The sequence below is a fragment of the Macaca mulatta genome, chromosome 8 (assembly GCF_049350105.2).
Source record: "Macaca mulatta isolate MMU2019108-1 chromosome 8, T2T-MMU8v2.0, whole genome shotgun sequence".
NCBI lineage: Eukaryota > Metazoa > Chordata > Mammalia > Primates > Cercopithecidae > Macaca > Macaca mulatta.
Window position 1 is genome coordinate 2,529,471 of NC_133413.1, and position 25,985 is coordinate 2,555,455.

The 25,985-nt window shown below is 52.2% G+C and overlaps 1 protein-coding gene and 1 long non-coding RNA gene across 3 annotated transcripts in view; one reads left to right on the forward strand and one right to left on the reverse strand.

Annotated features, from left to right (window-relative positions):
* Positions 1-3,584: 3,584 nt before the first annotated feature.
* On the reverse strand, positions 3,585-4,610 carry LOC144330669 (uncharacterized). The gene is made up of 2 exons (XR_013397031.1): positions 3,877-4,610; positions 3,585-3,633 (listed from the first exon to the last, which is right to left on the reverse strand). It is a non-coding gene; the product is annotated as an uncharacterized LOC144330669 (long non-coding RNA).
* Positions 4,611-7,033: 2,423 nt separating this feature from the next.
* KBTBD11 (kelch repeat and BTB domain containing 11) overlaps positions 7,034-25,985 on the forward strand; it is a 36,902-nt gene continuing 17,950 nt past the window's right edge. The window contains exons 1-2 of one of the 2 annotated variants that reach the window (XM_015144689.3): positions 7,034-7,651; positions 9,524-9,724. The gene's annotated coding sequence lies outside the window, so the exon portion shown is untranslated. Of the gene's footprint in view, positions 7,652-9,523; positions 9,725-11,889; positions 12,120-25,985 lie in introns of those variants that run through there. The other variant, XM_028852317.2, reaches the window with a different exon arrangement.

Genomic DNA, 25,985 nt, shown 5'->3' on the forward strand with positions numbered 1-25,985 from the left:
TCCTGGCTGTCTCGTCCTGTGCAGGGAAGGCCCTGCCGGAAGCTGTGGAGGACGCTCCTCCGCACACGACGGCCGCTCACAGGGCACACAGTCGTCCTGTCAGGTGGAAGAGGATGAGCAAAAGCCTGTGTCTTTGTGTCTGCGTTAACGCCCCCCAGAGAGAAAGCCCCAGACCACGGGGTGAGCAGAGTAGCCTGTCTGGGGCTGTTGGCCAGAGAGGGTTTGTGCAATGGGTGTAGGAACACAAGGGCCACTGCGGTGGTGCTGTTGTGGCTCCCCAGCTCAGTATCATGGGCTCCCTGGCACCAAGGCTGGCCTTGCTAAGACCCCACTGAGTGTCCAGTGTGCCAGCAACAGCCTTGTGGCTCCTGCAGTTTGGCACCATTTCCTGGGAAGACCAGCCCAGTACAGTCAGGTTGGCACTGGGCAGGAAACAGTGCTCCCCGCCAGGCCCCCACGACCCTGCTTGGGCAGTGCACACTCGGGCGGGAAGCTGGGGGCTCCGTCGGCTCCCTGCTCCCCTCCACTCTTTCAAGGGGCCTGGAGAAGAACTGACCGTTGGAGCAGGGCAGTGAACTCGGCATCCCCAGCTGCCGTGGGGAGGGATGCACGTGCGCTGCTGTGGACACGGAGGCCTCTGGTGGCTGAAAACACCATTGTGCTCCCAGGGGTCCCCCGGTGCCCACCTCACCTCCCGGGCCTGCGTCCGACGGCTTCTGCCATTTCTCACAAAAATGAGCCAAGTTCTGGGCTCCTGGTTAGAAAGCAGCAGAGCCAGGGCAGGAACAGGAAAATCCATGCTCTTTGGTTTTCTCACTGTCAGATGTCAAATCAGGGTCACGAGCTGCCTCCTCCGTCTGCAGAGGAAGGGTGACAGGCACGATGCAAGGCGCGTGTCCCCTCGGGTGCGCTGGCCGCTGCAGCCCCTTCCCATGATCAGTGTGTTTCTGAGCACGGCCCTAGTGACGCGAGGTGTCATTCACTCCCGTCCTGCAGACAGGACACCATGGCTCCGTGTGTGGGAGTCTCACCACGGGCTACTTGGCCAGGGGCGGTAGGAGCAGCCTGGCTCTGTGACACACGGCCGCCCTCATTACCAGAATTGACCCGAGTCAGGATGACGGGGTTGGGATTACAGAGTAAAGGGGCGGTGAGACTCAGGCCCTGGGAAGCTGTGGGCTCAGCCAGGGCCGTTAACTGCATGGCCTGGAGCCCGGCCCGGACACACAGCAAACAAACAAAAGGGCTGGAAGCAGAAACCAACCACAAGCTGTCCACAGGAATCTGTGCCCTGGTGCCACCCGGGGGCTTTTCCCTCCTGCGTATTGTAGACGGTGGCGACAAGGCCCAGCTTGCTGGCTGGAAAGCCGCCCTCCAGTCCCAAAGAGCCGGCAGCCTCTGAGACCCGGAGGGTTCTGTACGTTCTGGTTCCAAGCGGGTACCCCGTGTAGATGGCACACGGCCAAGTGTGGCAGAACCGCCTTTTCCGAGGATAAAGAAGAGACGGGCCGTTCTGCAGGCTTGTAGGATGATGCTTGACCATCAATGGCAAAAGCCTAGAGCTCTGTGGTGGGGGTGGGGTGTGTGGAGGGGGCGCGGTAGGGCAGGCCGGCGAGGCAGAGGCACCTGTGTGTGCCATTGTGTGCCACTGGCCCACAGTCTCCGTCCTGCCCTGCTGGGCCTCTGGGACAGGGTCTTTGGACGCAGTGCTGGAGGCAGCCTCAAATGCCATGGTGCAAGAATCAGAGTGACCCAGAAGGCACCTTTACCCTCGATACCCACAGGTTTGTCCGGACTCTGACCCCTTGGATTGTGGGTGCGAGGCACAGGCTCAAGAAGCAAAGTGGAGAGAAAGTAAAGTGGGGGCTGCTCTTGTTAGATGAGCAACGAGGGGCTTGCGTTTATTTTCTTCTGCTCAGGAAAAAAATAATTGCTTCTTTTGATGCTAACATACGAGAGTCCCGTTCCATCTGCCGTTCAGTGGGTCTCACCCAGGGGCAATTTCCACCTTCCCCCACCCACCAGGAGACCTTCGGCAATGTTAGGAGACACCTTGGTGGTCAATACAGGGAGAGGTCGGGGGAAGCGTGGGCACCGGGCATCCATGTGCAGAGACCACGGACGCCCCACGTGTCCTACACTGCCCGAACAGCCCCAGACGCTGACGGCACAGAGGCTGGAAGACCCTGGTCGGTCGGTTGAGCAAGGGACGATTCATCTTCACCATCTTCCATGCAATCAAAAATCAACGGCTTGGTTTGCCTTTTGTTGCCACCATGTGGGGTCCTGCTGTGGTCTCTAGCGTCCCCCCTGTTCTCACTGTGCCTGTCTCGTTTCAGCAGTTAGTCTATTTTGAATTTTTAAAAGTTTCTTCTTTAGGTCATGAAATGGAATTCTCACACAGGCTAGCAGGAGTGAGCAGTGCCAGTCAGCCCGTCTGTGAATACTCTTCCATTCGTTCACCTCTAAGCCAAACCCAACAGTGCATTCAGCCTAAAGGGGCCTGGATCCATACTCAGCTGAGCCAGAAAGAACAACCTCTGGTGGTGGGAGACATTTTAGTTTACCTTATTTTGAGCAAATTCAACATACGTACATCTGACTCGCACAAACAGTAAATTTGGGCTTGGTTTTTCACATATTCCATATTACAACAGACCCTTCTTGATTTTCTGCAGGAGGTGCAGGTTTTAGATGGGAATTCGGCCAGGTTCCAGGATCCACGGGTCCGTGGTTGCCCACCGGGGCTGTGAGCTCCCGGGACAGGCACGCCCACGGCTGTGGAATCCGCGGGTCCGCGGTTGCCCACCAGGGCTGTGAGCTCCCAAGACAGGCATGCCCACGGCTGCGGGATCTGCGGGTCCATGGTTGCCCACCGGGCTGTGAGCTCCCGGGACAGGTGTGCCCACGGCTGTGCCCCGTGTGTCCAGGAATCACTCAGTACTGCTGTCCTGGGCCCTGAAGATCGCGTTTGCCGTTCTGGAATTTATATTCATCTCACTTTTCAGAAACACAAATGACGGATGAAGCACGCAGGCCCCGAAACCCAAACTTTAACTTGGACTGAGAGCTGCTTGGGCTAATGACTTCACATCTGTTTAAACGGAGCCGGCAGGAGCTGCCTCATGCAGCTGGCAGGAGATGTGAGTGAATCAGAACTGGGAAGGTGTCTGCGTGTCACCCATAGTCCGTAGGTAGGAGCTCTTATGTAATAAGTTTCCCCCGACCTCCGTCTCAGTCATGCATCCCTGTGGGCTGCGATTGCTTCGATTATCCCAGCATTTCCTCACTCCTTACTTAGATGGTTTCAATTTTCCAACAAACGTGTACTGCTTGCTTGCGGCAGGCTGGTTCTGAGCAGCAGTTGGAGCTTGGAGCGGAGCAAGGCTTGCTGGGCTCTGACCCGAGCTGCCATCCCTGTGGTGTTCTGCCTCTTCCCTAACACCCAGCCCTCTGCAGCGTCCTGCGGCTGGGCAGCAACCCCCCTGTGGATGTCCACGTCCTCATTCCTGGATACGGTGGATATGTGGCCTTATGTGGCAAAGGGGCTCTGCAGGTGCAGCCAAGCTCAGGATCCTGAGATGAAAACATGACCCTGGAGTATCTGGGCTGGCCCTTCGTGATCAGAGGTGTCTGTGTAAGAAGGAGGCAGAGACAGAGAAGGAGATGTGAGAGTGGAAGCAGAGGAGAAAGAGAGACACAGAGAGGGAGACAGAGACACAGAGAGACAGAGACAAAGAGATAGAGATAGACAAAGAGATAGAGAAAGACAGAGACAGAGAGAGAGAGACAGAGATTATATTAGTCCATTTTCATACTGCTGTGAAGAACTATCCAACACTGGGTAATTTATAAAGGGAAAGAGGTTTAACTGACTCCCAGTTCCACATGGCTGGGGAGACCTCCATCATGGCAGAAGGTGAATGAGGAGCGAAGGCACGTCTTACATGGCAGCAGGCAAGAAGCATGTGCTTCTTTGGTTTTGCTCTTTGGTTTTCTCACTGTCAGATGTCAAATCAGGGTCATGAGCTGCCTCCTCCGTCTGCAAAGTGAGGGTGACAGGGACGGTGCAAGGCACGTGTCCCCTCGGGTGCGCTGGCTGCTCAGCCCCTTTTATAAATTGCCTTTTATAAATCCATCGGATCTCAGGAAACTTATTTGCTATCACGGAGAACAGAACAGGAAAGACCCACCCCCGATTCAAACGCCTCCCACGAGGTTCCGCCCATGACGTGGGAATTACGGGAGCTACAACGCCAGGATCTTTGTCCTGTGACACCCATGGCACAATTCTGGCCCCAGAACTGTCAGATGATAAATCTGTGTTGTTGAAGCCACGAGTTTTCTGTCGATTTGTGACAGCAGCCATGGAAAATGGATACATTCCTGTAGATTAAAAGAGTAAGTTCTTTCCTCAGAAAGAGACGACACCCAGGACAGGCTCTGTTGAGCTTCGGCACCAGGGTCTGAGGATGGGAGCACCGGGGTATCTGAGTATGGGAGCACCGGGGTCTCTCTGGGGATCGGGGCACCGGGGTCTCTCTGGGGATGGGAGCACCGGGGTCTCTGAGTATGGGAGCACTGGGGTCTCTGAGGATGGGGGCACCGGGGTCTCTGGGGATCAGGGCACCGGGGTCTCTCTGGGGATGGGAGCACCGGGGTCTCTGAGTATGGGAGCACCGGGGTCTCTCTGGGGAAGGAGGCACCGGGGTCTCTCGGAGGATCCGGGCACCGGGGTCTCTCTGGGGATGAGGGAGCACTGGGGTCTCTCTGGGGATGGAGGCACCGGGGTCTCTCTGAGGATGGAGGCACCGGGGTCTCTCTGAGGATGGGGGCACCGAGGTCTCTCTGAGGATGGGGGCACTGGGGTCTCTCTGAGGATGGGGGCACCAGGGTCTCTCGGAGGATCCGGGCACCAGGGTCTCTCTGGGGATGAGGGAGCACTGGGGTCTCTCTGGGGATGGAGGCACCGGGGTCTCTCTGAGGATGGGGGCACTGGGGTCTCTCTGGGGATGGGAGCACCAGGGTCTCTTGGAGGATCCGGGCACCAGGGTCTCTCTGGGGATGGGGGAGCACTGGAGTCTCTCTGGGGATGGAGGCACTGGGGTCTCTCTGGGGATGGGAGCACCGGGGTCTCTCTGAGGATGGGGGCACCGGGGTCTCTGGGGATCGGGGCTCCGGGGTCTCTCGGAGGATCCGGGCAGCAGGGTCTCTGAGGATCGGGGCACCGGGATCTCTCTGGGGATGGGAGCACTGGGGTCTCTCTGGGGATGGGAGCACTGGGGTCTCTCTGGGGATGGGAGCACCGGGGTCTCTGAGTATGGGAGCACCGGGGTCTCTCTGGGGAAGGAGGCACCGGGGTCTCTCGGAGGATCCGGGCACCGGGGTCTCTCTGGGGATGAGGGAGCACTGGGGTCTCTCTGGGGATGGAGGCACCGGGGTCTCTCTGAGGATGGAGGCACCGGGGTCTCTCTGAGGATGGGGGCACCGAGGTCTCTCTGAGGATGGGGGCACTGGGGTCTCTCTGAGGATGGGGGCACCAGGGTCTCTCGGAGGATCCGGGCACCAGGGTCTCTCTGGGGATGAGGGAGCACTGGGGTCTCTCTGGGGATGGAGGCACCGGGGTCTCTCTGAGGATGGGGGCACTGGGGTCTCTCTGGGGATGGGAGCACCGGGGTCTCTCGGAGGATCCGGGCACCAGGGTCTCTCTGGGGATGGGGGAGCACTGGAGTCTCTCTGGGGATGGAGGCACCGGGGTCTCTCTGGGGATGGGAGCACCGGGGTCTCTCTGAGGATGGGGGCACCGGGGTCTCTCTGGGGATGGGAGCACCGGGGTCTCTGTGAGGATCGGGGCACCGGGGTCTCTCGGAGGATCCGGGCAGCAGGGTCTCTGAGGATCGGGGCACCGGGGTCTCTCTGGGGATGGGAGCACTGGGGTCTCTCTGGGGATGGGAGCACTGGGGTCTCTCTGGGGATGGGAGCACCGGGGTCTCTCTGAGGATGGGGGCACCGGGGTCTCTCTGGGGATGGGAGCACCGGGGTCTCTCTGGGGATGGGAGCACCGGGGTCTCTCTGGGGATGGGGGAGCACTGGGGTCTCTCTGGGGATGGAGGCACTGGAGTCTCTCGGAGGATCCGGGCACCGGGGTCTCTCTGGGGATGGGGGCACCGGGGTCTCTCTGAGGATGGGGGCACCGGGGTCTCTCGGAGGATCTGGGTACCGGGGTCTCTCTGGGGATGAGGGAGCACTGGGGTCTCTCTGGGGATGGAGGCACAGGGGTCTCTCTGAGGATGGGAGCTGGTGCGGCTCCTCTGGGCCAGACAGAGCCGCCCGCCTGCCGCTGCTCACCGTCCTCAGCACGTGCTTTGGTTCGAGTTACCCGAAAGCCGTCCGGTCCGACAGGCGCCCCCCACACTGCCCGCCCCCGCTTCCCTGTGGTTCCCCGGGGCCCAGAGGCCCGTTCCTGCCTCAGCTCCCTCTGGTGGGGCCCGGGGTGGGAGGCGACTTCTCTGGAGACTCTGCTGTGTTAGAATTTGGGCGCAGGAGTTCTGGTCGCAGCAGGGTCCTGCCGGAAGGTGCAGAGGCCAAGGCGGTTTGAGGACTGCAGGTCCTTTCCGGCGAAGAACCCGCTGAAGCTGGGGCTGCCCAGAAAGAGGGTGAAGCCTTCTGAGGAAACGCCCAGGGCAGGAAGGTCCTGCCGACCCCCCTCTGACCCGGTCTCCTCCGAGTCCTCCCCTCTGAGGCTCCCGGCGCTCCCTGCAGGCTCCCGCCTGGGATACCAGGAACGGGGACTCTCAGGATGGTGTCGGGGCTTCAGGGCTGCAGGGGCCATGGAGCCAGGTGGAGCTGGGAGAGGCTCTGCGGTCAGCCCCCACCCTCCTCACTTCAGCCTCCTGCTGCAGAACAGACACCCTTGGAGCCGGGGGAGGGGCAGCCGGGGAGGAAGGACGGGGCTGGCCACTCCCTGTGACCCAGCCCCAGGCAGCTGCGCAGGCGGCTGACCTACCTCCCAGGACGCCCACGCGGAAGCTCTGCAGCTAGTCAGTGTCCCGCACCCTCCTAAGTCCACAACCCCGTGCATCCCCACATCCCGAAAGGCCTGGGTGTTAAACAGAGAGGCCATCCGAGTTTGACCGTTAGTGTGTTTTAAAGTGACTTCCTGGCACCCTGCAAACCTTAGCATTTTAATCCCAGACAGCAGCAGGAAGGAGAGATTCGTCAGCCTGGTCAGAAGACATCGAGGTCTCTTTGGCTGAGCGGTTAGATGTCCTCTTATACTGATGGAGATAGTTTAGAGCCATTTTCAAACATTTATACCCCAAAACTACTTTTTCCCAAGCGTATTGCCTAATTCGGCTGGAAGACTTTGTTTGGAAAAACTGAGTCTAGGGACCACTCCAGCTGCGCCCACCTGGCATGGTGAAGCCTTTGCTAGGGCACAGATGTGCATTTCTCCGGGACCAACCAGCCAATTGCTCAGTCATCACCCAGTGACCCTCAGCTATGCGGCTCACAGCATGGCTATTGTGGGCCATGAACCCTCCAGGAAGGACCAACATCGCCACCAGTGCTACAACTGAAAGCAGTGTTTAGAAAGTTGTGTACCAGTTTGACAGCGTGATTTTATACGCCTGTTTAACCTAACACTAAGGTAATGGTTTTGTATTCTGTATGTCTTTTAAAATTTTATTTGTATTGTAAATTGAAATGTTGTCTGTCTATAACGGATTTAAAACTTTAAAATCATAAACTGACACGTTACTCCCAATAGCGTGGAAAGCCCTGCCTGTATGGAAGAGACACGAAACCCTGGGATGAGTATTATATATATTATAATATATAAAAAATATAAACTTATATAATATATAATAATATAATTGTTATACATCATAATATAATTATTATATATTATAAATTAATTATATATTATATATAAAATATAAAGAATATAAAATATAAATTTTATATTTAAAATAAATAAATAAATGTATATATATATTTGAGACAGGGTCTCACTGTGTTGCTCAGGCTGGAGTGCAGTGGTGCAATCATGGCTTATGGCAGCCTTGACGTCCCAGGCTCAAGCAATCCTCTCACTTCGGCCTCCTGAGTAGCTGGGACTAGTTAATTGTTTGTATTTTTGTGGAGACAGGGTTTCGCCATGTTGCCCAGGCTGGTCTCCAACTCCTAGGCTTAAGCGATCTGCCTGCCTCAGTCTCCCAAAGTGCTGGGACCACAGGTGTGAGTCACTGTCCCCAACCCTGAAAATATTTTAAATTGCAGCTAACTTGCTCTAACATTATTAATAGATACTTGAAACTATTTTAAAGTAATGGTTGCCATCTTATTTCCTTTATTTTTCTGAAAAATGGTTACTAGGATTCCCACTAATAAACGTAATGGCCATTTGGGGACGGCAGCATTAATTCACTGCGGGTAACCTGCAGTCTGCTTGAGGGAACCGCATGCCCAGCCCCCGCAGCCCCTGGGAGAGCCTGTCAGGGATGATGAGCGATGGGCATTTGGGCTCAACAGGCCTCATTCCTTCATTTACTCAACAGTTACCGAACTTGGCTTCATTCCCTCACACTGCTGGGCCCGCATGGCCTCTGTTTCCCTTTTAGGGAAATCAGCACAATTAGGGTATCATCTTAAACCTGGGACTGTCTGTAAATTAAAATCTGGGGGCCAGGCGCAGTGGTTCACGCCTATAATCCCAGCACTTTGGGAGGCTGAGGAGGGCGGATCACCTGAGGTCAGGAGTTTGAGACCAGACTGACCAATGTGGTGAAACCCCGTCTCTATTAAAAATAAAAAACATTAACCGGGCGTGGTGGCGCACATCTGCAATCCCAGCTACTTGGGAGTCTGAGGCAGGAGAATCACTTGAACCTGGGAGGTGGAGGTTGTAGTGAGCTGAGATCGTGCCATTCCACTCCACCCCGAGCAACAAGAGCAAAACTCTGTCCCAAAAAAATAAAATTTGGGGAATGACATGCTTAGCACATGGCCAATACATGTGTGCTATTGATGGTTAATAGTGGACAATATTTTGGAGGACTTAGGAGCACAGTTTCCTGAATATGAGGGTCTCAGGCGCTGGCTGGTGACATAGGTGGAAAGACTGACATAAGGAAAGAGCTTCACAGTATTTACGAAGCAGCTTGTGAGAAAAACGCAATTGCACACAGTTCATCAGAGCTGAGGGAACACTGAGGTGGGTAAGGTTCACCTAAGGGAGTGCCAGGGCCGGGTAAGGTTCATCTAAGGGAGTGCCAGGGCCAAGACTTTACTTCTGTACAATATGCACAGAATTTTTAAATGAACCAGTGAGTATTGTTTCAAAGCCAACACATATATTCTAATTATTTTTTCATGCCAAGAAGCTGGAAGTACTTTATAGCAGTTGGCTCCATTCCTGACAGTTATTGGGATTTAACAGCTTTATTGGTTGGGGGAGGAACACATGAACTCCTATGGGATAATACAAGCATTTGGGAAATTATCTGTTGTCTGGTGTTAGCACATTTAGAAAACTACATCCAATACCCGAGCCGGGCAGCGGAGCTGGAGACTAAGAAGCAGAGCTGGAGAGGAAGAAGTGTTTGCTAAGTCACCGTGCGGGCAGTGACAGAATCAGAGGTGACGAATGTGAGTCCGCCCGTTGGCTTAAGATCCAGTATCCTGAGTGAGTTGCACGGATCGTCTCCTTGAGCCCTCTCAGGTAGGTGCAATGGTGTCTCCCTGGAGCACAGAGAGGCCAAGTATCTGGCTCCAGATCACAAGACTGGCAGAGGGTGAGGCTGGTGTCTAAGGCCCCATCAGCTGAACTCCAAAGCGGGCTGTCTACAAATTCGGTTCAGAGTCCTCCCAGCCCGGAGCCCAGTTTGATGGCATCCAGCATTCAGAGGCCAGTAAACCACTGTGCCCTGGACAACTCTGTAAGCTTCACTTCTATTTTCAGGGTGGTTTTGCATGTTGAAATATTTGCATGCTTCGATCAGGCTCTCCCTGAGCAGGGGAAAATTTACATAGTAAAATAGTATTACCCTTGAAATAGATTTAAGATAGGTCCCCCTTCTTCTTGACAGTATTACAACCCAGTTCAATTTCAGGAACTCTAGAGGTCTCTGTAGTTATGAAGAACTAATTAAAGGCATGAAATGCTCCTCTGCAAGTTTCATAGACCATGTTGGGCCTACAGTCCATTTCTAAAATAAATATCTAAAGAAAGAAAAATATGGGACTCCCCACAGACTACTTATCTACTAGATGGTGTGGGGTTTGGATGGATGTTATAAGTTACTTCAGCGATTTTTTCATTCAGTATTTATGGAGAACCTAGTGTATGCCAAGCTTGTAAAATCCAGTGGGCAGTGTGACCTATTCCCAGGTCTCTGACTGCTGGCAGGATGGCAGACGAGATGCTGTGGGGCTTGTATGTTCAGAGCACCGTGTCTTAGGTGACCTCCGGGGCCTCTGGGGGCCCAACCCCAGGGCGGTGGGAAAGCCAGATGAGGCTTTGTTTGGCCTGCTCACGGTTCTCTGGAAAAGAATGGGGGTAGTTAGGCCAGGCGTGGGGGCTCACGCCTGTAATCCCAGCACTTTGGGACGCCAAGACGGGTGGATCACTTGAGGTCAGGAGATTGAGACCAGCCTGGCCAATGTAGAGTGAAACCCCGCCTCTACTAAAAATACAAAAATTAGCTGGGTGTGGTGGTGCACGCCTCTAGTCACAGCTACTCGGGAGGCTGAGACAGGAGAATTGCTTGAACTCGTGACGCAGAGGTTGCAGTGAGCTGAGATTGCACCACTGCATTCTAGCCTGGGTGACAGAGCGAGACTCCATCTCTTAAAAAAAAAAAAAAGAAAAAAGAAAGGACCACAGAAAAAGAAGAAGTATTCTGCAGCCAAAGGGAAGTAGAGATGCACTAAATCACAGTAGAGTCTGAAACATGTTTGGAGTAAATTGAACAAAATAAAAATGGAGCAGCACGGGAATTATTTTAGCCCCCACCAAAAGCGTGTTTAACGAAAGTTTTCAATTTTCAAAAAATCTGAGTAGCTCGCTTAGTTTCGGCCTCCTGTAATTCAAGTACTGACGGCAGGTACTACTCTTCTTGGCAACTGAGTGAAAAAGGTTTTAAAGATGTTCTCGGGGCGTTAGCTTTGTTGCTGGAGTCATAATGGCTAATTATGTGTATACAGCATGCAACTGGCAAAGACTGTCAGAAGCAAAAAGAACAAAAAAAGAGAAAGTAAAGCCTCTGGCTCTCCGTGCTTATGGAAATCTCATCGTCATTAATTTGCACAAAACCATTAAAAATAGCATTTGCCAGCAGGGGTCCAGTGTTAATTAGGACCCAGTCTGGGAGCAGCTGGAACTCTGCTATCCTGGCTCCGTCCTCACCGCCCTGAGCCCCGTCTGCGCCGCAGGGCCCGGGTGGGAGGCAGAGGCCACATTTCTGGATATGAGAAAAAGCTCCGACGTTTCGTCCACTCTCGTGTTGTAAACTTTAAAACATTCTGGAATCTGTGAGAATTTGGCAATAGGTTTTTAACCACTAAATATGTCAACAACGCATCGCCTCTACTTTTACCAAAAAATAGGCGCACAAAACTCCCCTGTTTGCGCCCGCGGCCACCTGTCTCCGCCTCCTCGCAGGAAGCGGTCCCGGCGCGTGGGCTCGGGCTCGGGCGGGGCGTGGGCCGCGGTCCCGGAAGGGGTGAAGCGCCCGGCGGGCGGGCGCGGGGCAGGGAGGCCCGGGGGGAGCCGCAGCAACTCCGCAGCCCGTCCGCAGACCCGGCCAGGCGGCGCGCGCCCGAGAACGCCCCGTGTGCACGCGCCCGCCCCCCTCCCCGCATCCCGCGCGCGCCCCTCGCAGCCGGGAGCCGGAGCGCTGGCTCCGCGCGGCCTGGAGAGGCGGAGAGGCCGGTCCGCCGCCCCCTCTGCCGCCCACGCCCCGCTGCGGGTCGGAGGAGCAGGAGCGCTCGCAGGTGCTCGGAGAGGCCGGGCCGCGGCTCCCACAGGTGCCGGGAGGAGGCCGCGCGCATGCGCCGGAGCCCACCCGCCAGGCTGCGCGTCCCGGGCCCGGGGGCTGAAGAGGAGCCGCGGCGAGGTAGGGCGGACCCCGGGGAGGCAGCGGCGGGGCCCGGCGGGCAGAGCTGGAAGGAGCCCGAGGCGCGGGTCGGAGGGGCGGCGGATGGTCGGCTAGGGCGGCAGAAGGCGGGAGGGGAGCAAAGGAGAGGCCGGCAGGGGAGAGGCGCGGAGGGGAGGCGAGGCCGGCACGGGAAGGGAGGGGAGGGGAGGGGAGCGGAGGGGAGGGGAGGGGAGCGGAGGGGAGGGGAGGGGAGCGGAGGGGAGGGGAGGGGGCGGTGCTGCCTGCGGCGGGGTGGGCGGAGGTGGGTGGTCTCCGCTCAGCCCCCGGGAGGGCGCGTAGGGGGCGTGGGGGCCTCCGCGCGGGGTCTGCCCCAGAGCCTCCCCCGGGACGCGGCGACTCCGGCCTGAAGACAATGAGCTGCCCGCGCCGCGCCCATGGTCACCGCCCCCCGCCGAGGGTCCCGCCGCCCCCGCCGGAGCACAAGCAGGAGCTGAAGCCGAAGCCAAGCGCGCGGGGCCGGGGCGGGGGCTCCACCCGGGGTTGCTCCGCTTGGCTCTCGGCGGTCGCGGGGATCGGCTGTCCGGAGCGGACGGGGGTCCCTCCTGGACTCGGGGCCCCGGGAAGGGGAGCGCGGCCCTTGGTCCTCCGCGGCTGCGCGCGGGGTGCGGGGGTGTCCGGGCCGCTGACCCCCGCGAGCCCTGAGCACCCCGAACCACCCGCCCCACCACGCCGCGGCTCCCGAGCCCTGCCGGGCACCCCCTCCAGCCCCCGCCCCACGTGCTGGGGAGACCGCCGGGCGGTCTGGGCGGGATTCCGCAGGGGTCCCTCCTCTCAGGCGGGGCTCCTTCTGGAGCAGGAAAAGAGGGTTAACCGAAGTCCCTCCACCTTTTTAGAGTCCTGCAAAACCGTTTCCCCCTCCACCCACTCCAGTGTCTATTCTAAGGAAAAGAAAAGGAACAAATCAGTGCAGCGAGCTTTATTCTACTCAGCCCACGAAAGGCACCGCCGTCAGATTTTAAAGTTCCTGCCATCCCCTCAGGCACTAAGTGAGAAGTTCGCGGGGTTCCCGCTTCCATTTCCCACTAAGGAGCCGTTACTCGGGCTCCAATTAGGAACCCTTAATGGATGTCAATGGAACCTTTCAGTCTTTTATCCTGAGCTAATAGTGTACATTATTAGAATAATCCTCCCCACTCCTGACATCACGGAAGGGAGCGTTCATTGCCTTCAGATTTGTTCCAGCAACAACCTGATGCCTGCAAATTTATGGTAATTGGCATTGCAATGCTCCCATCAGGGCATAACTAAGCAAAAATTGTAATGAGATAAAGCCTTTGAACTTTTCATGTCAGTTGCACAGGCATTGCTGGCCATAGCATTATAAAGCACATAATAAAATTAGGTAAAAATGTAGCTTACAGTATAGTCATACGTTAGCACAGCTACGTTCGGATCAATTACAGACCGCCAAGATGACGGTGGTCCCGTAAGATTATAAGACTGTTTTCCTTGTGTCTCTTCCATGCTTAGAAATGTGTAGATACACAAACACCATTGTGTTACAATTGCCTGCTGTATTGTGTGCGCTGTACAGGTGTGCAGTCTGGAGCAGGAGACTGTGCAGTGGAGCTCAGGTGTGTAGCAGGCTGCACCGTCTAGGTGTGTAAGTACCCTGTGTGATGTTTGCACAGTGATGAAGTCACCTAACTACCATGTCTCAGAACCTGTCTGCATCTGAACCATTCATGACTGTATTTAAGCCAGCATTGGGCTTGGGAGGAGGGGAGAAAACTTAATGTTGTGACTCTGAGACTAAAGAAATTCCCAGGGAGCAGGACTCTGTGTTGACTGATGTCTGGGCCTAACTTGACCCTCAGAGCACCTTGCCCTGGGAGGATGGAAGAATCCGGAAAGGTGGTTTGGAGGTCATTGCATCATTTGTAAACTCCAAGGCAAACCCGCTCAGTGGGGTTTCCGTATGTTCCGGTACAAGTAGCAACCTTCGCAGTGGGAACCCAGCAGGTCTCGTCTTTGTCCCTGTGCTGATCCAGAGACTCTCCGTGCTGTGGATGCCTCCATCTGGGCACATGTTTCAGTTGTTTTCTAAATACCAATAGCACAGATTGTTCAGTAATAATAGCTTTCCTGCAAATCTGGAATCACTTAGGCAGCTGCAGTGCCTCTAAGCCTTCTTGCATCCAAGGCTGTGATCAAGGAGGAGTGGTGTCTGAGTGGGCTTGAGAAGGGCCGGGAGAACAGCAGGTTTCCTGATCACAAACCAGGCTGTCATTCAGCATATGTTCCCTGGGTGACTCGGGGCAGTATCTGCCCTTCTCCGGAGGTCAAGGGTTCATCGTGTCAATTGTGGTCTTGAGTTTTTTTTTTTCTCTTGAAATCATCGTAATTAAGCTAAAATTATAGTGTTGGTACCCAGCACATATTTGCAAAGTATTTAACAATGAGCAAAAACTTTAAGAATAAATTAAAACATGTAGGAGTTTGCTTTTTGCTAACAGCCAGGTTCCTGCTAGAAATGATTTTGAAATAAACGGTGTCTTGGAAATAGAAACCGTTGCATGTCTTATGTGCGTTTTGTTTGAAGGATTAGCATGAATTTCCTTCTGAATATTTGTGGAGTTACCCTGCCCTCCCTCCCCCCCACCCCCCTCCACCCTGCTATGGGTCAGGCACAGTCCTAGGTGCTGGGGATACAGTTGCAAGTAAAGTCAGCCTAGTTCCCTGCTCTCTGCAGCTGAGACTTTAATACAGTGAAAGGCATTCAGCATATAATTATGTTAATTCTTAGGTGATAACACACAGAGACTAGTGCTTTGAAGGAGAGGAATACATTCCCGGGAATGCACGTAACAGAGGACTCTAAGGCCGAGAACTAAGGGGTGAGAGGGGTGGCTCAGGAGCCCAGGAGGGTGAAGTTTGTGGCAACATCGTGTGCAAAGGCCCTGTGGTGAGGACCAGAGCACGGAAAGGCCAGCGAGGGGCGCTGGAGCAGAGCCTAGTAAAAGTGTAATGTCACCCGATTTTATGACTGACTTGTGGCATTTCCTTCTCATAAATTGATGGACCTTCACACTTTAGAGCAAGCTCCTACAGCCCACGGCCCACAAGCCACTTGTGGCCCAGGACAGCTTTGAATGTGGCCCAACACAGATTTGTAAACTTTCTTAAAACATTATGAGTTTTTATTATTATTATTATTATTATTTTAGCTCATCAGCTGTCATTAGTGTTAGTCTGTTTTGTGTGTGACCCAAGACAGTTCTTCCAGTATGGCCCAGGGAAGCCAAAAGATTGGAGATCCCTGCTTTAGAGCTTGATGGAGTTTCACATGGATTAATTTTGTAGCATGGAGACATCCCGAATCCTAAAGTGAAATCATTACATAGGAGGAGGCACATAGAATGTTTAGTAAATGAAAAACCACAGTGCCGATGTTAGATGGTATTGTTACTGTTTTATTATAAAGACGTGGAGTCCTGGGGACATACGTACGGGCGTGCTTCTACGAAGTCTACCATCTTTGTCCAGGCCACCTCCATCTCATGCTTGGACTTCTGTAGTAGTCTCTGGAGAGGCTCTGCATGTCCTCTCTTTGAACAGACCCTCCTACAGAAGTCAGAATAATAATAATAATAATTATTATTATTATTATTATTACATTTTGAGATGGAGTCTTGCTCTATAATCCAGGCTGGAGTGCAGTGGAACCATCTCGGCTCACTGCAACCTCCACCTCCCGAGTTCAAGCAATTCTCATGTCTCAGCCTCTCGAGTAGCTGGGATTACAGGCGCCCACCACCACATCCAGCTCAATTTTTTTTTGTACTTTTAGTAGAGATGGGGTCTCAGCATGTTGGCCAGGCTGGTCTCGAACTCCTGGCCTCAGGTGATCTTCCTGCCTTGGCCTCCCAAAGTGCTGGGATTACAGGCATGAACCACTACGCCCAGCTCAGAGCAATTATTTTTTTAAGATCTTACAATATTGGGCCTTTCATAGCTTCCCTTTCCTGCAAGATGCAGTCCACAGTTCTCAATATTCATAGCAAGACCCTTGTTCCAATATCATGGTTGTTGAATAAGCCACGCACAACTTAGTGGCTTAAAGCAATAGCATTTATTTATTTATATTTTATTTTAAGTTCCAGGCTACATGTGCAGGAGGTGCAGGTTTGTTACATAGGTAAACGTGTGCCATGGTGGTTTGCTGCACCCATCAACCCATCACCTACGTATTAAACCCAGCAGGCATTAGCTATTTATCCTGATGCTCTCCCTCCACCGCCCCCTACAGGCCCCAGTGTGTGTTGTTCCCCTCCCTGTGTCCATGTGATCTCATTGTTCAGCTCCCACTTATAAGTGAGAACTTGTGGTGTTGGGTTTTCTGTTCCTGTGTTAGTAGCAATAGCATTCATTTTGCTTAAAAGTCTGCAGTCTCGCTGGGCACAGCTCACCTTGGTGCCAGTCAGCACCAGATGCGGAACTTGAAGGCCAAGGGCTGGAACCATGGAGGCTCCTGACTTGCTGCCTGAGGCTTGCGCCAGGAGGATTGACACATTTGGGGCTGGTGCAGCAGGGGCCCCTCGGGGACCTCCCCCGTCACTCTGTGGCCGTCCGTGTACTCGCTCCAGCGTGGCAGCCTTGATGCAGTGGACTCCCTGTGTGTTGAGTCAGGGTCACCACGGACTGTGGCCTGAGAAAACAGCAGGTGGAACTGGTCACCTTTCTCACAAGGTGGGGGTTCATGTTGTGTTGCTTCCCCCTCAGTCCCCGGCCGGCCATGTAGAAGGGGAGGGAACGGGGTCCCAGCTGTGAGCAGAGGGGAAGCTCACTGGGCCGGAAGGGTGTGCCGAGCGGGGTGCATCCATGGCGCATCTTTGGAAAACAGAATCTGCTCTTGCCACTAAGGTCATGTCTCTTCCATATAAAAAAGGCCACGGCAATCCCCAAATCTCATTCTGTTGTGGCATCAGGCTTGGGCTCCAGGGACTCATCATGGAAGTCAGGTGTGAAAGTGCCTCCCTGGGCTCTAGTCCCTCCTCCGAGGCGAAGGCTGGTGCTCCAAAGCGATGAGAGACCCACCCCCAGCCCACAGTGTACAGCCCTGGGCAGGCACAGGAGAACTGCTGTAGGCCCTCGTGCTGGTCAGAGTTCTCCAGGGAAACAGAGCCAACTGGGTACGTGTGTGCGTGTGTGTGTGTGTGTGTGTGTGTCTACGCATGTGAGAGGGATTAGAGAGCAAGATTGAAGGGCCTGGCTCATCTGATGGTGACGGAGCAAGTTTGAGATCTGCAGGGCAGGCCGGCAGACTGGAGACCCAAGGAAGTGCTGGTGTTACAGTCCCTCTTCCTCGGGCCACCTCAGTTTTTTCTCTTAAGGCTTTGACTGATTGGATGAGGCCCACCCATATTGTGAATAGAAACATGTTTTACTCAGAATCTTCCCATGTAAATGTTAATCATGTCATAAAAAAACGCTTAGGCCAGGTGCCATGGCTCCCAGCACTTTGGGAGGCTGAGGTAGGCAGATCACTTGAGGTCAGGAGTTTGAGACCAGCCTGGCCAACATGGTGAAACCCCCATCTCTACTAAAAACACAAAAATTAGCCAGGTGCAGTGGTGCGTGCTTGTGATCCCAGCTAGTCAGGAGGCTGAGGCATGAGAATCGCATGACCCGGGAGGTGGAGTTTGCAATGAGTCGAGATTGCGCCACTGCACTCCAGCCTGGGCTACAGAGCGAGACTCTATCTCAAACAAAACAATAAAACAAAAAAAAAAAACCCTTCACAGTGACGTTCGGACTATGACTGATTGAATATCTGGGTACTATGGCCTAACTGAGTGGACACATAAAAGTACTTATCATAACCTTCCTGTTCAGAAAGGGGGAAGTGGGCGGCAGACAGGGGTCTCTGGCCCACGTGGTCCTGAAGTGCAGCTGGGTGCTGGTCGGCAGCCTCTGGACAGGGCTGGGGCCTCATCCTGGGTGGCTTCCACGCTCCTGGCTGTACCCTCTGGGCTCTTGGATTTGTTTGGGGAGTGGCTCTTCCTTTCCCTGGAGAGGCCTGTGTTTGTAGCTGAGAGGTTTTTTTTTGCATCCTGCCCAGAGTACTTTGGGAGTCCAATGCCCAGTCTCGCTTTGTACTGAATCTGTTCCCTGTAGCCTGAGCTGGCAGTATTTCATCGTTCAATTACCTAAAAATGCTGCTGTGTTTCGTTTTCTATGAATCTGCTGGGATTTATAGAATCCCGTGTCTAAGCATGACATCCTACTGGATGGGATTTGATATTTTGAGGACAAATATTGAGATAAGAAAATAGAGGCCCAGTCTGTGTGCCGGCCTAAATGAAGTGAAATACTGATAATCAAACTTTTTTTTTTTTTTTTTTTTTTGAGACGGAGTCTCGCTCTATCACCAGGCTGGAGTGAGTGGCGCGATCTCGGCTCACTGCAAGCTCCACCTCCCGGGTTCAAGCAATTCTCCTGCCTCAGCCTCCCGAGTAGCTGGGATCACAAGCGTGCGCCACCACGCCTGACTAATTTTTGTATTTTTAGTAGAGATGGGGTTTCACCATGTTGGCCAGGATGGTCCCGATCTCTTGACCTCATGATCTGCCTGCCTTGGCCTCCCAAAGTGCTGGGATTACAGACGTGAGCCACCGCGCCCGGCCGATAATCAGAACTTTTGAAATGAGCTCCATGAAGCTACAGCCTCTGGTTCCACGCTGCTGGTAGCCTCCACGGGGGACACCACGTGCTTCCGCATCCGGATGGGGTGGCTGGGGTGTGGTTTGTGGTGGCAGCGTGTGCTGAGAGGTGCTTGTCCCTGCCCTGGAGCCTCCGCCAGCTGGAGGTGGCACCGTGCAGCCGCCAGGGCAGGGGCAGGGCAGGGACACCATCTCCTGGTTCTATTAACTGTCTTTTCTCAGAGAGTGCCAGCGAGAGCAGATGAGTGCCTCACAATTTTCAGCACGACTTTAGCCATCTGCTCAACCCGACGGGCCACAGAAAGCCTGCCTGCTTGTTGCATGGGCTGAGTCTCCCGCAGTTTCATGGGGTTTGTGGAAATCTTTACGAACGGCTGGATCACAGACTTGTTTTCAGCTTGTTTCATATGTCTGGCATTGCAATAGTGCAAAATAGTAACAAGGGCCGTAGGATCTCAGGGTCTGGTTTTTAATTTTAGCCCCAACCCTAATTGGCTGTGTGACCCTGTGAGCCTGTCAGTGAATTTCACAGCAGAAACCTAACAGGCCAAGAGAGAGTGGGGTGATCTATTCAGAGCGCTGAAGGAAATAAAAACTTGCCAACCAAAATTTCTGTACCCAGAAAGGCTGCCATTTAGAAATGAAGGAGGGAGAAGGACTTTCCCAGGCAAACATCAGCTGAGGGAGTTCACCACCACCAGACCTGTCTTATAAGAAATGCTTAAGGGAATTCTTCAAGCTGAAAGAAAAGGACATTAATTAGTAACACAAAAACATTGAAAAGTGTAAAATTTGCTGGTAAATGTAAGTAAACAGTTGAATTCACAATACTCGAACACTGTAATGGTGGTATGTAAATTAACTACATCTTTAGTCTGAAGACTGAAAGACAAAACTATTAAACAATAAAAGATACTGTGATGGTTAATTTCAGGTGTCAACTTGAGTAGATTAAGGGATACCCCAATAGCTTGTAAAGTATTATTTCTGGAAGTGTCTGTGAGGGTGTTCCGGGAAGAGACTGGCATTTGAACCACTGTGAGGAAGATTTGCCCTCAGCACCATCCAATTGTCTGAGAGCCCAGATAGAAGAAAATGGCAGAAGAAAGCCAAATTCTTTCTCTCCCCTGCCCCCTCTCCCCTGTCCTGAAGCTGGGACACCATCTTCTGCCCTTGGACATAAAAGCTCAAGGTTTTCCAGCCTTTGGACTCTGGGACTTGCGCCAGTGACCCCCTGGGTTCTCAGGCCTTCAGCCTTGGACTAAGTTGCTCTGTTGGCTTCCCTGGTTCTGAGGCCTCTGACGATAGACTGAGCCATGCCACTGGCTTCTCTGGTTCTGCAGCTTGCAGATAGCCTGTTGTGGGATTCTCAGCCTGCATAACGGTGTGAGCCAGTTCCCCTGGTAAATCCCCTCTCATCTACCCATCTATCTAGCCTTCCTGTTGGTTCTGGTTCTCTGGAGAACCCTGGATAATACAGCTATGGTAATATGTTAAGGGATATACAGTACAAAAACCTGTCATTAGTGACATCAAAAGCATAAAATGGGTGGGGGGGCCGGAGTTTAAAGTGTAGAGTTATTTTATTCAATCAGTTAAATCGTCAGCTTAAAATAGACTGTTAGAACTGTAAGGTATTTTATGTAAGCTTCCACATAAAATATAGTGACCACAAAGCAAAAACCTATAGTAGATACACAAAAGGTAGAAAGTCAAGAATCAAAGCATACCACAAGAGAAAATCTAATGACAAAAGAAGACAGCAAGAGAGGAAGAAAGGAACAAAAGACCCACAAAACAACCAGAAAACAATTAAGAGAATGGGAGTCGTAAGTTCTTACCTACCATAATTACTTTGGACATAAATGCATTAAATTCTCCAATCAAAAGACATAGAGTGTATGAATGGGTTAAAAATGTATAAGACCCCACTGTATGCTGCCTACAAGAGACCTACTTGGCCTTTGAGGAAACACAGACTGAGAGTGAAGGGATGGGAACAGATACTCCATGCAAATGGAAAGCATTGGAGAGCACAGGGAGCTATGCTTCTATAAGCTAAAATCGACTTCAAGTTAAAACTGCCAAGCAGCACACAGAAGCTTTGTCTAATGCCAGCAGCATTTTATAATGCCAGAGGGGCCAATTCATCAGAAGTAAAATTTTAGTACAAGTTGCCGAGCACTTTTTTTTTTTTTTAAAGACAGGATCTCACTGTGTCATCCAGGCTGGAGTGCAGTGGTGTGATCTCAGCTCACTGCAACTTCCACCTCCCAGATTCAAGCCTCCTGAGTAGCTGGGATTATAGGCACGCACCACCATGCCCAACTAATTTTTGTATTTTTAGTAGACACGGGGTATTACCATGTTACCCAGGCTGGTCTCGAACTGCTGACCTCAAGTGATCCACTCACCTCGCCTCCCAGAGCACTGGGATTACAGGCATGAGCCACCATGCCCGGCCAGGTGGGCTCTTTTGATGTCCTGGGTGAGGTTTGGTTTAGATAATGTTGACTGTACCCAGTCCCCTCCTGCCACATGTTGGGCGTGTGTGCCCTGAGGCAGCAGTGACCTGCTAGAGGCCTGGAGTTGGGTGGACTCCCTTCTGTGCCACCCACAAAAGCATAGCCACACCTAGAACTTGGCAGCCTTGGGCACGTCTGCTGTGTCCCCACGGAATCATGTCACCTCTGCTGTAACCCTGTGTGCCACCCCCATGCTCCAAAAAGGATGACCTCATCTAGGCCAGGTCATCACAGCTGAACTCCTCAGCCAGGACGTAACAGCCGCCATACATCTGTCCCTAGTCACGATGCTCCTCTTCCTGAAGTCCTGTCCCGGGCAGCTGGGTGCTCCTCATAACCCTGTGCCTGCCACCTCTCCGTGACCTGACCAGGGTGCTGGGGAGTGACTCCCTCTCTCTTTCCATCATCTGTTGGGTTATCTTATACATCTCCCTCAGCACTTGCTGTATGACCTCATGATGCATCTTTTCTGCTTTTGGTCTTCACTGGTTGTGCTTGACGGCACCTCCATGAGGGTCAAGCTGATGACTTTTCACATTGTCCCTACAGGACCTGGGGCCATCTTGTGCAAGTAAGACCATGCATGTTGAAATGTATTTCACTGGTGTTTAGCTTACGTCTCCCAATTAACTTGGAGACCGCTTGGAGGCAGGAATTGCTTTTTAAAGAAAATTTTATTGAAGTCTAACGTACAAACTGGAAATATGCATCAAAAAAGTCATACATGGGGCTGGGCGTGGTGGCTCACACCTGTATTCCAGCACTTTGGGAGGCTGAGGTGGGTGGATCACCTGAGGAGTTTGAGACCAGCCCAGCCAACAAGGTGAAATCCCATCTCTACTAAAAACACAAAAATTAGCCAGGCGTGGTGGCGGGTGCCTGTAATCCCAGCTACTCAGGAGGCTGAGGCAGGAGAATGGCGTGAACCCAGGTGGCAGAGGTTGCAGTGAGCCGAGATCACGCCATTGCACTCCAGCCTGGGCAACAAGAGCGAAACTCCAGCTCAAAAAAATGAAACATAAAAAAAGGGTCACACGTGGGCCAGGCACAGTGGCTCAGGCCAACACTTTGAGAGGCCGAGGTGGGAGGCTCACTTGAGCCCAGGAGTTCGAGACCAGCCTGGGCAACATAGTGAGACCCCATCTCTAAAAATTCTTTAAAAAATTAATTAAAAGTCACACATGAACAGCTAGGTGAGTGGCCACCTAAAAAACACACGTAGGGTAGGCATGCAAAACCATGCTTCATGCTTGAATTCCCACAGGAACAGGAAGTCATAGCATTTGGGCAGATGTGGCAGACTTTTGAAACAAACTGTGATTAGTTTAGTGGCATCTCCTGCAGTAAAAGGTCATATCATTAAGCAAAAGTGGCAGCCGATCACTGGAAACGAAACCCCACTTTAAGGCCATGTATGTTTCAGGCCATGTTGCTGCTGTTTGGCCTTCTCGGCTGTTATCTGAAAGGGTCTCTGTTTGCAAAGCCCAACATAAGGGTGTTTCACGGCCTGAGTCGCTGCGACTAGAAGGTCATGTGCTTTCGAATCAGGGTAGAATGGCGTGGCGGAGTGATCAGGTATCGCGTTCTCATGCTCTATGGGGCATCCACAGTATGCTCTGGGTCCTTGGAAGCCCCTGGACAAAATCAAAAGCCCTTCTGTAGGAACTCTTGTTGCCGAGAGCCAGTCAGAGTGGGAGGCGGCTCACCAGAGACCCCCAAAGAGGGCGGCCGATGGCCGAAGGCAGGTGACCTGGCAGGAGAAGGCAGAGCTCTTACAGGAGAGCACCTCATGAGGTTTCCACGGGTGGAGCCCACACAGACCTTGGTGAGGGTGAGCTGTCAGGAGCTCATCAGAGCAAAGATCAGGGTGTGCTTTGCTTCTCTGCAGAGAGGCAGCCTGCCTGACCTGGCCAACTCCCGCGCCACCTGGCTTTATTCCTCTGAAACTGTCTCATGCACTTAGGGGTTTCCCCCTCGGGAATTCCAAACATGGGACGGTCTCGGGGGAGATGCTCTTCCACAGCAGGGTCTGTCCTGGCGCCTGGCGCCCGGCAAGCCACACACGGCAGCCTGCTCAGGTTCCAGCCTGGGTGCCATGTGGCGTTTGCCAAGGTGGAATCCTTGTTTTCCTAAATAGGCACCTTTGTGAGACTGAACTGTTCTCTCATCTCACCCCGAACACGCTACAGATGTTAACTTCAAACCTGCATTTTAGAGAAAAAAAATGAAATAAAAATATGTTGGCCAGGTGCATTGGCTCATGCCTGTGAATCCCAGCGCTTTGGGAGTCCCAGGCTGCAGTGAGCCATGATCGCACCCCTGCAATCCAGCCTGGGTGACAGTGAGACCTTGTTTCTAACAAATAATGAAATAAAAACCAGTCTGTGGACAACCTTCATCTATCAACCATATTTAGTCAGACGTTAAAAGAGTTTGTAAAGAACAGATGATAACATCAGGTTGTTCCTATTCAGTCTCAAGGTATAATTATAGACACATCGGTTTTGCATCCACACTGCCGCCTGGCAATTGCAGGACCATCTGGATATGAAACTGGCTCTTCCTGCTCACAGAACTGCACTTTTACTTGACAGACCACAAGTCTTGATTTCTGCATCAAAAATAGTAGCTAAAATATCAGTAACAATGACAAATCAATTCTCATGTCATCAACCTTCCTTCCCTTTGCACGCAGTCACCTGGCTGGTTTGGGGTTGGCCACGGTGCACCTGCCTTTGGGGATCTCAGGCATTTTCCCTGGACCTAAAGCAGCGAATGGTCATTGTTCCCCCATCACGAAGTCTGAGTAGCAAGTACAAGCTGAATAACATCCTACTTTTGAGAATCATGCTGACGTTTTTGATGATGCAGGTGAGGCAGAATTGGGACTGTGTCAAATCTTAACTGAAACAAAACACAAAAAGGAAGTAGGAAACAGGGGTTTCTGCCCTCTTTTCAGTTTATACCAGTGATGCAAATAAACCCATGAGATTATTAGAAAAGGCCGAGTTTGGGAATCTGTTCTACATCCAACTCTGCCATAACTTGTTTGTGATCTTGGACAAGTCTCTCTATGAAACCAACAGCTCAGAACTTTAAAAATGACAAAACACAAGTTTTTATTTAGATTTCCATATTTCCACTTGGCTGGAACTTTTAGTAACTGAGTAAGTTACGCAGCGGCACAGGCAGGAAGAATACAGAAGTAACCTGAGCATTCTTACCTGGTGATTAACTTTACTTAGGTATGTTTAAGGTTGTATGGTTTGCACTCATTTTTATTAGCAGGCCAGATTACTTAATTGATAAATAATGGTAGTTATTTAAACATATGGCATTACACTTTAAATTGTAAATTGTAAAATATTTCAAACACCATAATGCAATACAAAGAAACACTCATGGACTCATGGATCCCACTAAGATTTAATACATGTTATCATTTTGCCACTTACGCTTCAAATATTTTTTGTGTGTATGTAAGAAACCAGATGAGGCCAGGCGTGGTGCCTCACTCCTGTAATCCTCTGGGAGGCTGATGCAGGAGGACCTGTGGAGCCCAGGAGTTGAAGACAGCCTTGGCAACATAGTAAGACCCTATCTCTCCAAAAAAAAAAAAAAAAAAAAAAGAAGGAACCCAAGTGATACAGTCTATCTCGTGAACAGAGACACTGGAAGCCCTGTGGTCCTGTCACCGGCCTCCTCTTCAGAAGTGATCAATACACAGTAATCCATGCCTGTCCTTCATTTCTCTGTTTTTACACTTCCCTAGAAGACATAGGTGTTTTTTCATGGTTCAAATGTATGTAAATAGAATTATCCAGTATCTTTCTGCAACTGCAAACCTTCAGAAATTCAAAATTTTGTTCATGAAATTGACTCACGTTGAGACATGCAGATCTAGGTCATTTATTTGAACAGTGTTAGCGCGACACAAAACCCATCTAGGAGTAGCTGAATCAGTCCTTTTTTGTAGAAAAGGACACAAAGCAATCTTTCTAAAACCCAAGACTGATCATATTACTGTTCCCGTCACTGCTTCCTTTCTTTAAAACGCCATCAGTGGATCCCGTTGTGGTCAAGGTGACCGGGCCCCTGTGCTGGCCCTGCCAGACCCCCAGCACTCCCTGCGCTCCAGCCACCCTCAGTCTCTAGAACCCGTCAAGCTTGTCTCTACCTCAAGGACTCCTCTGGCTGCTCTCCTGTTCCTCTCTCAGGCTGCAGCATGACTTTCACATTCTGGGAGGATGCACCTGTCCCCACAGAAGAACCAGGTCCATCTGTCCTTATCTCCTGGAGTCTTCTTTTATTATTATTATTATTATACTTTAAGTTCTAGGGTACATGTGCACAACGTGCAGGTTTGATACATAGGTATACATGTGCCATGTTGGTTTGTTGCACCCATCAACTCATCATTTACATTAGATATTTCTCCTAATGCTATCCCTCCCCTAGCCCCCCAGCCCCACACCCCCCTACAGGCCCCAGTGTGTGATGTTCCCTGCCTTGTGTCCAAGTGATCTCATTGTTCAGTTCCCACCTCTTGAGTGAGAACATGTGGTGTTTGGTTTTCTGTCCTTGTGACAGTTTGCTGAGAATGATGGTTTCTAGCTTCATCCATGTCCCTACAAAGG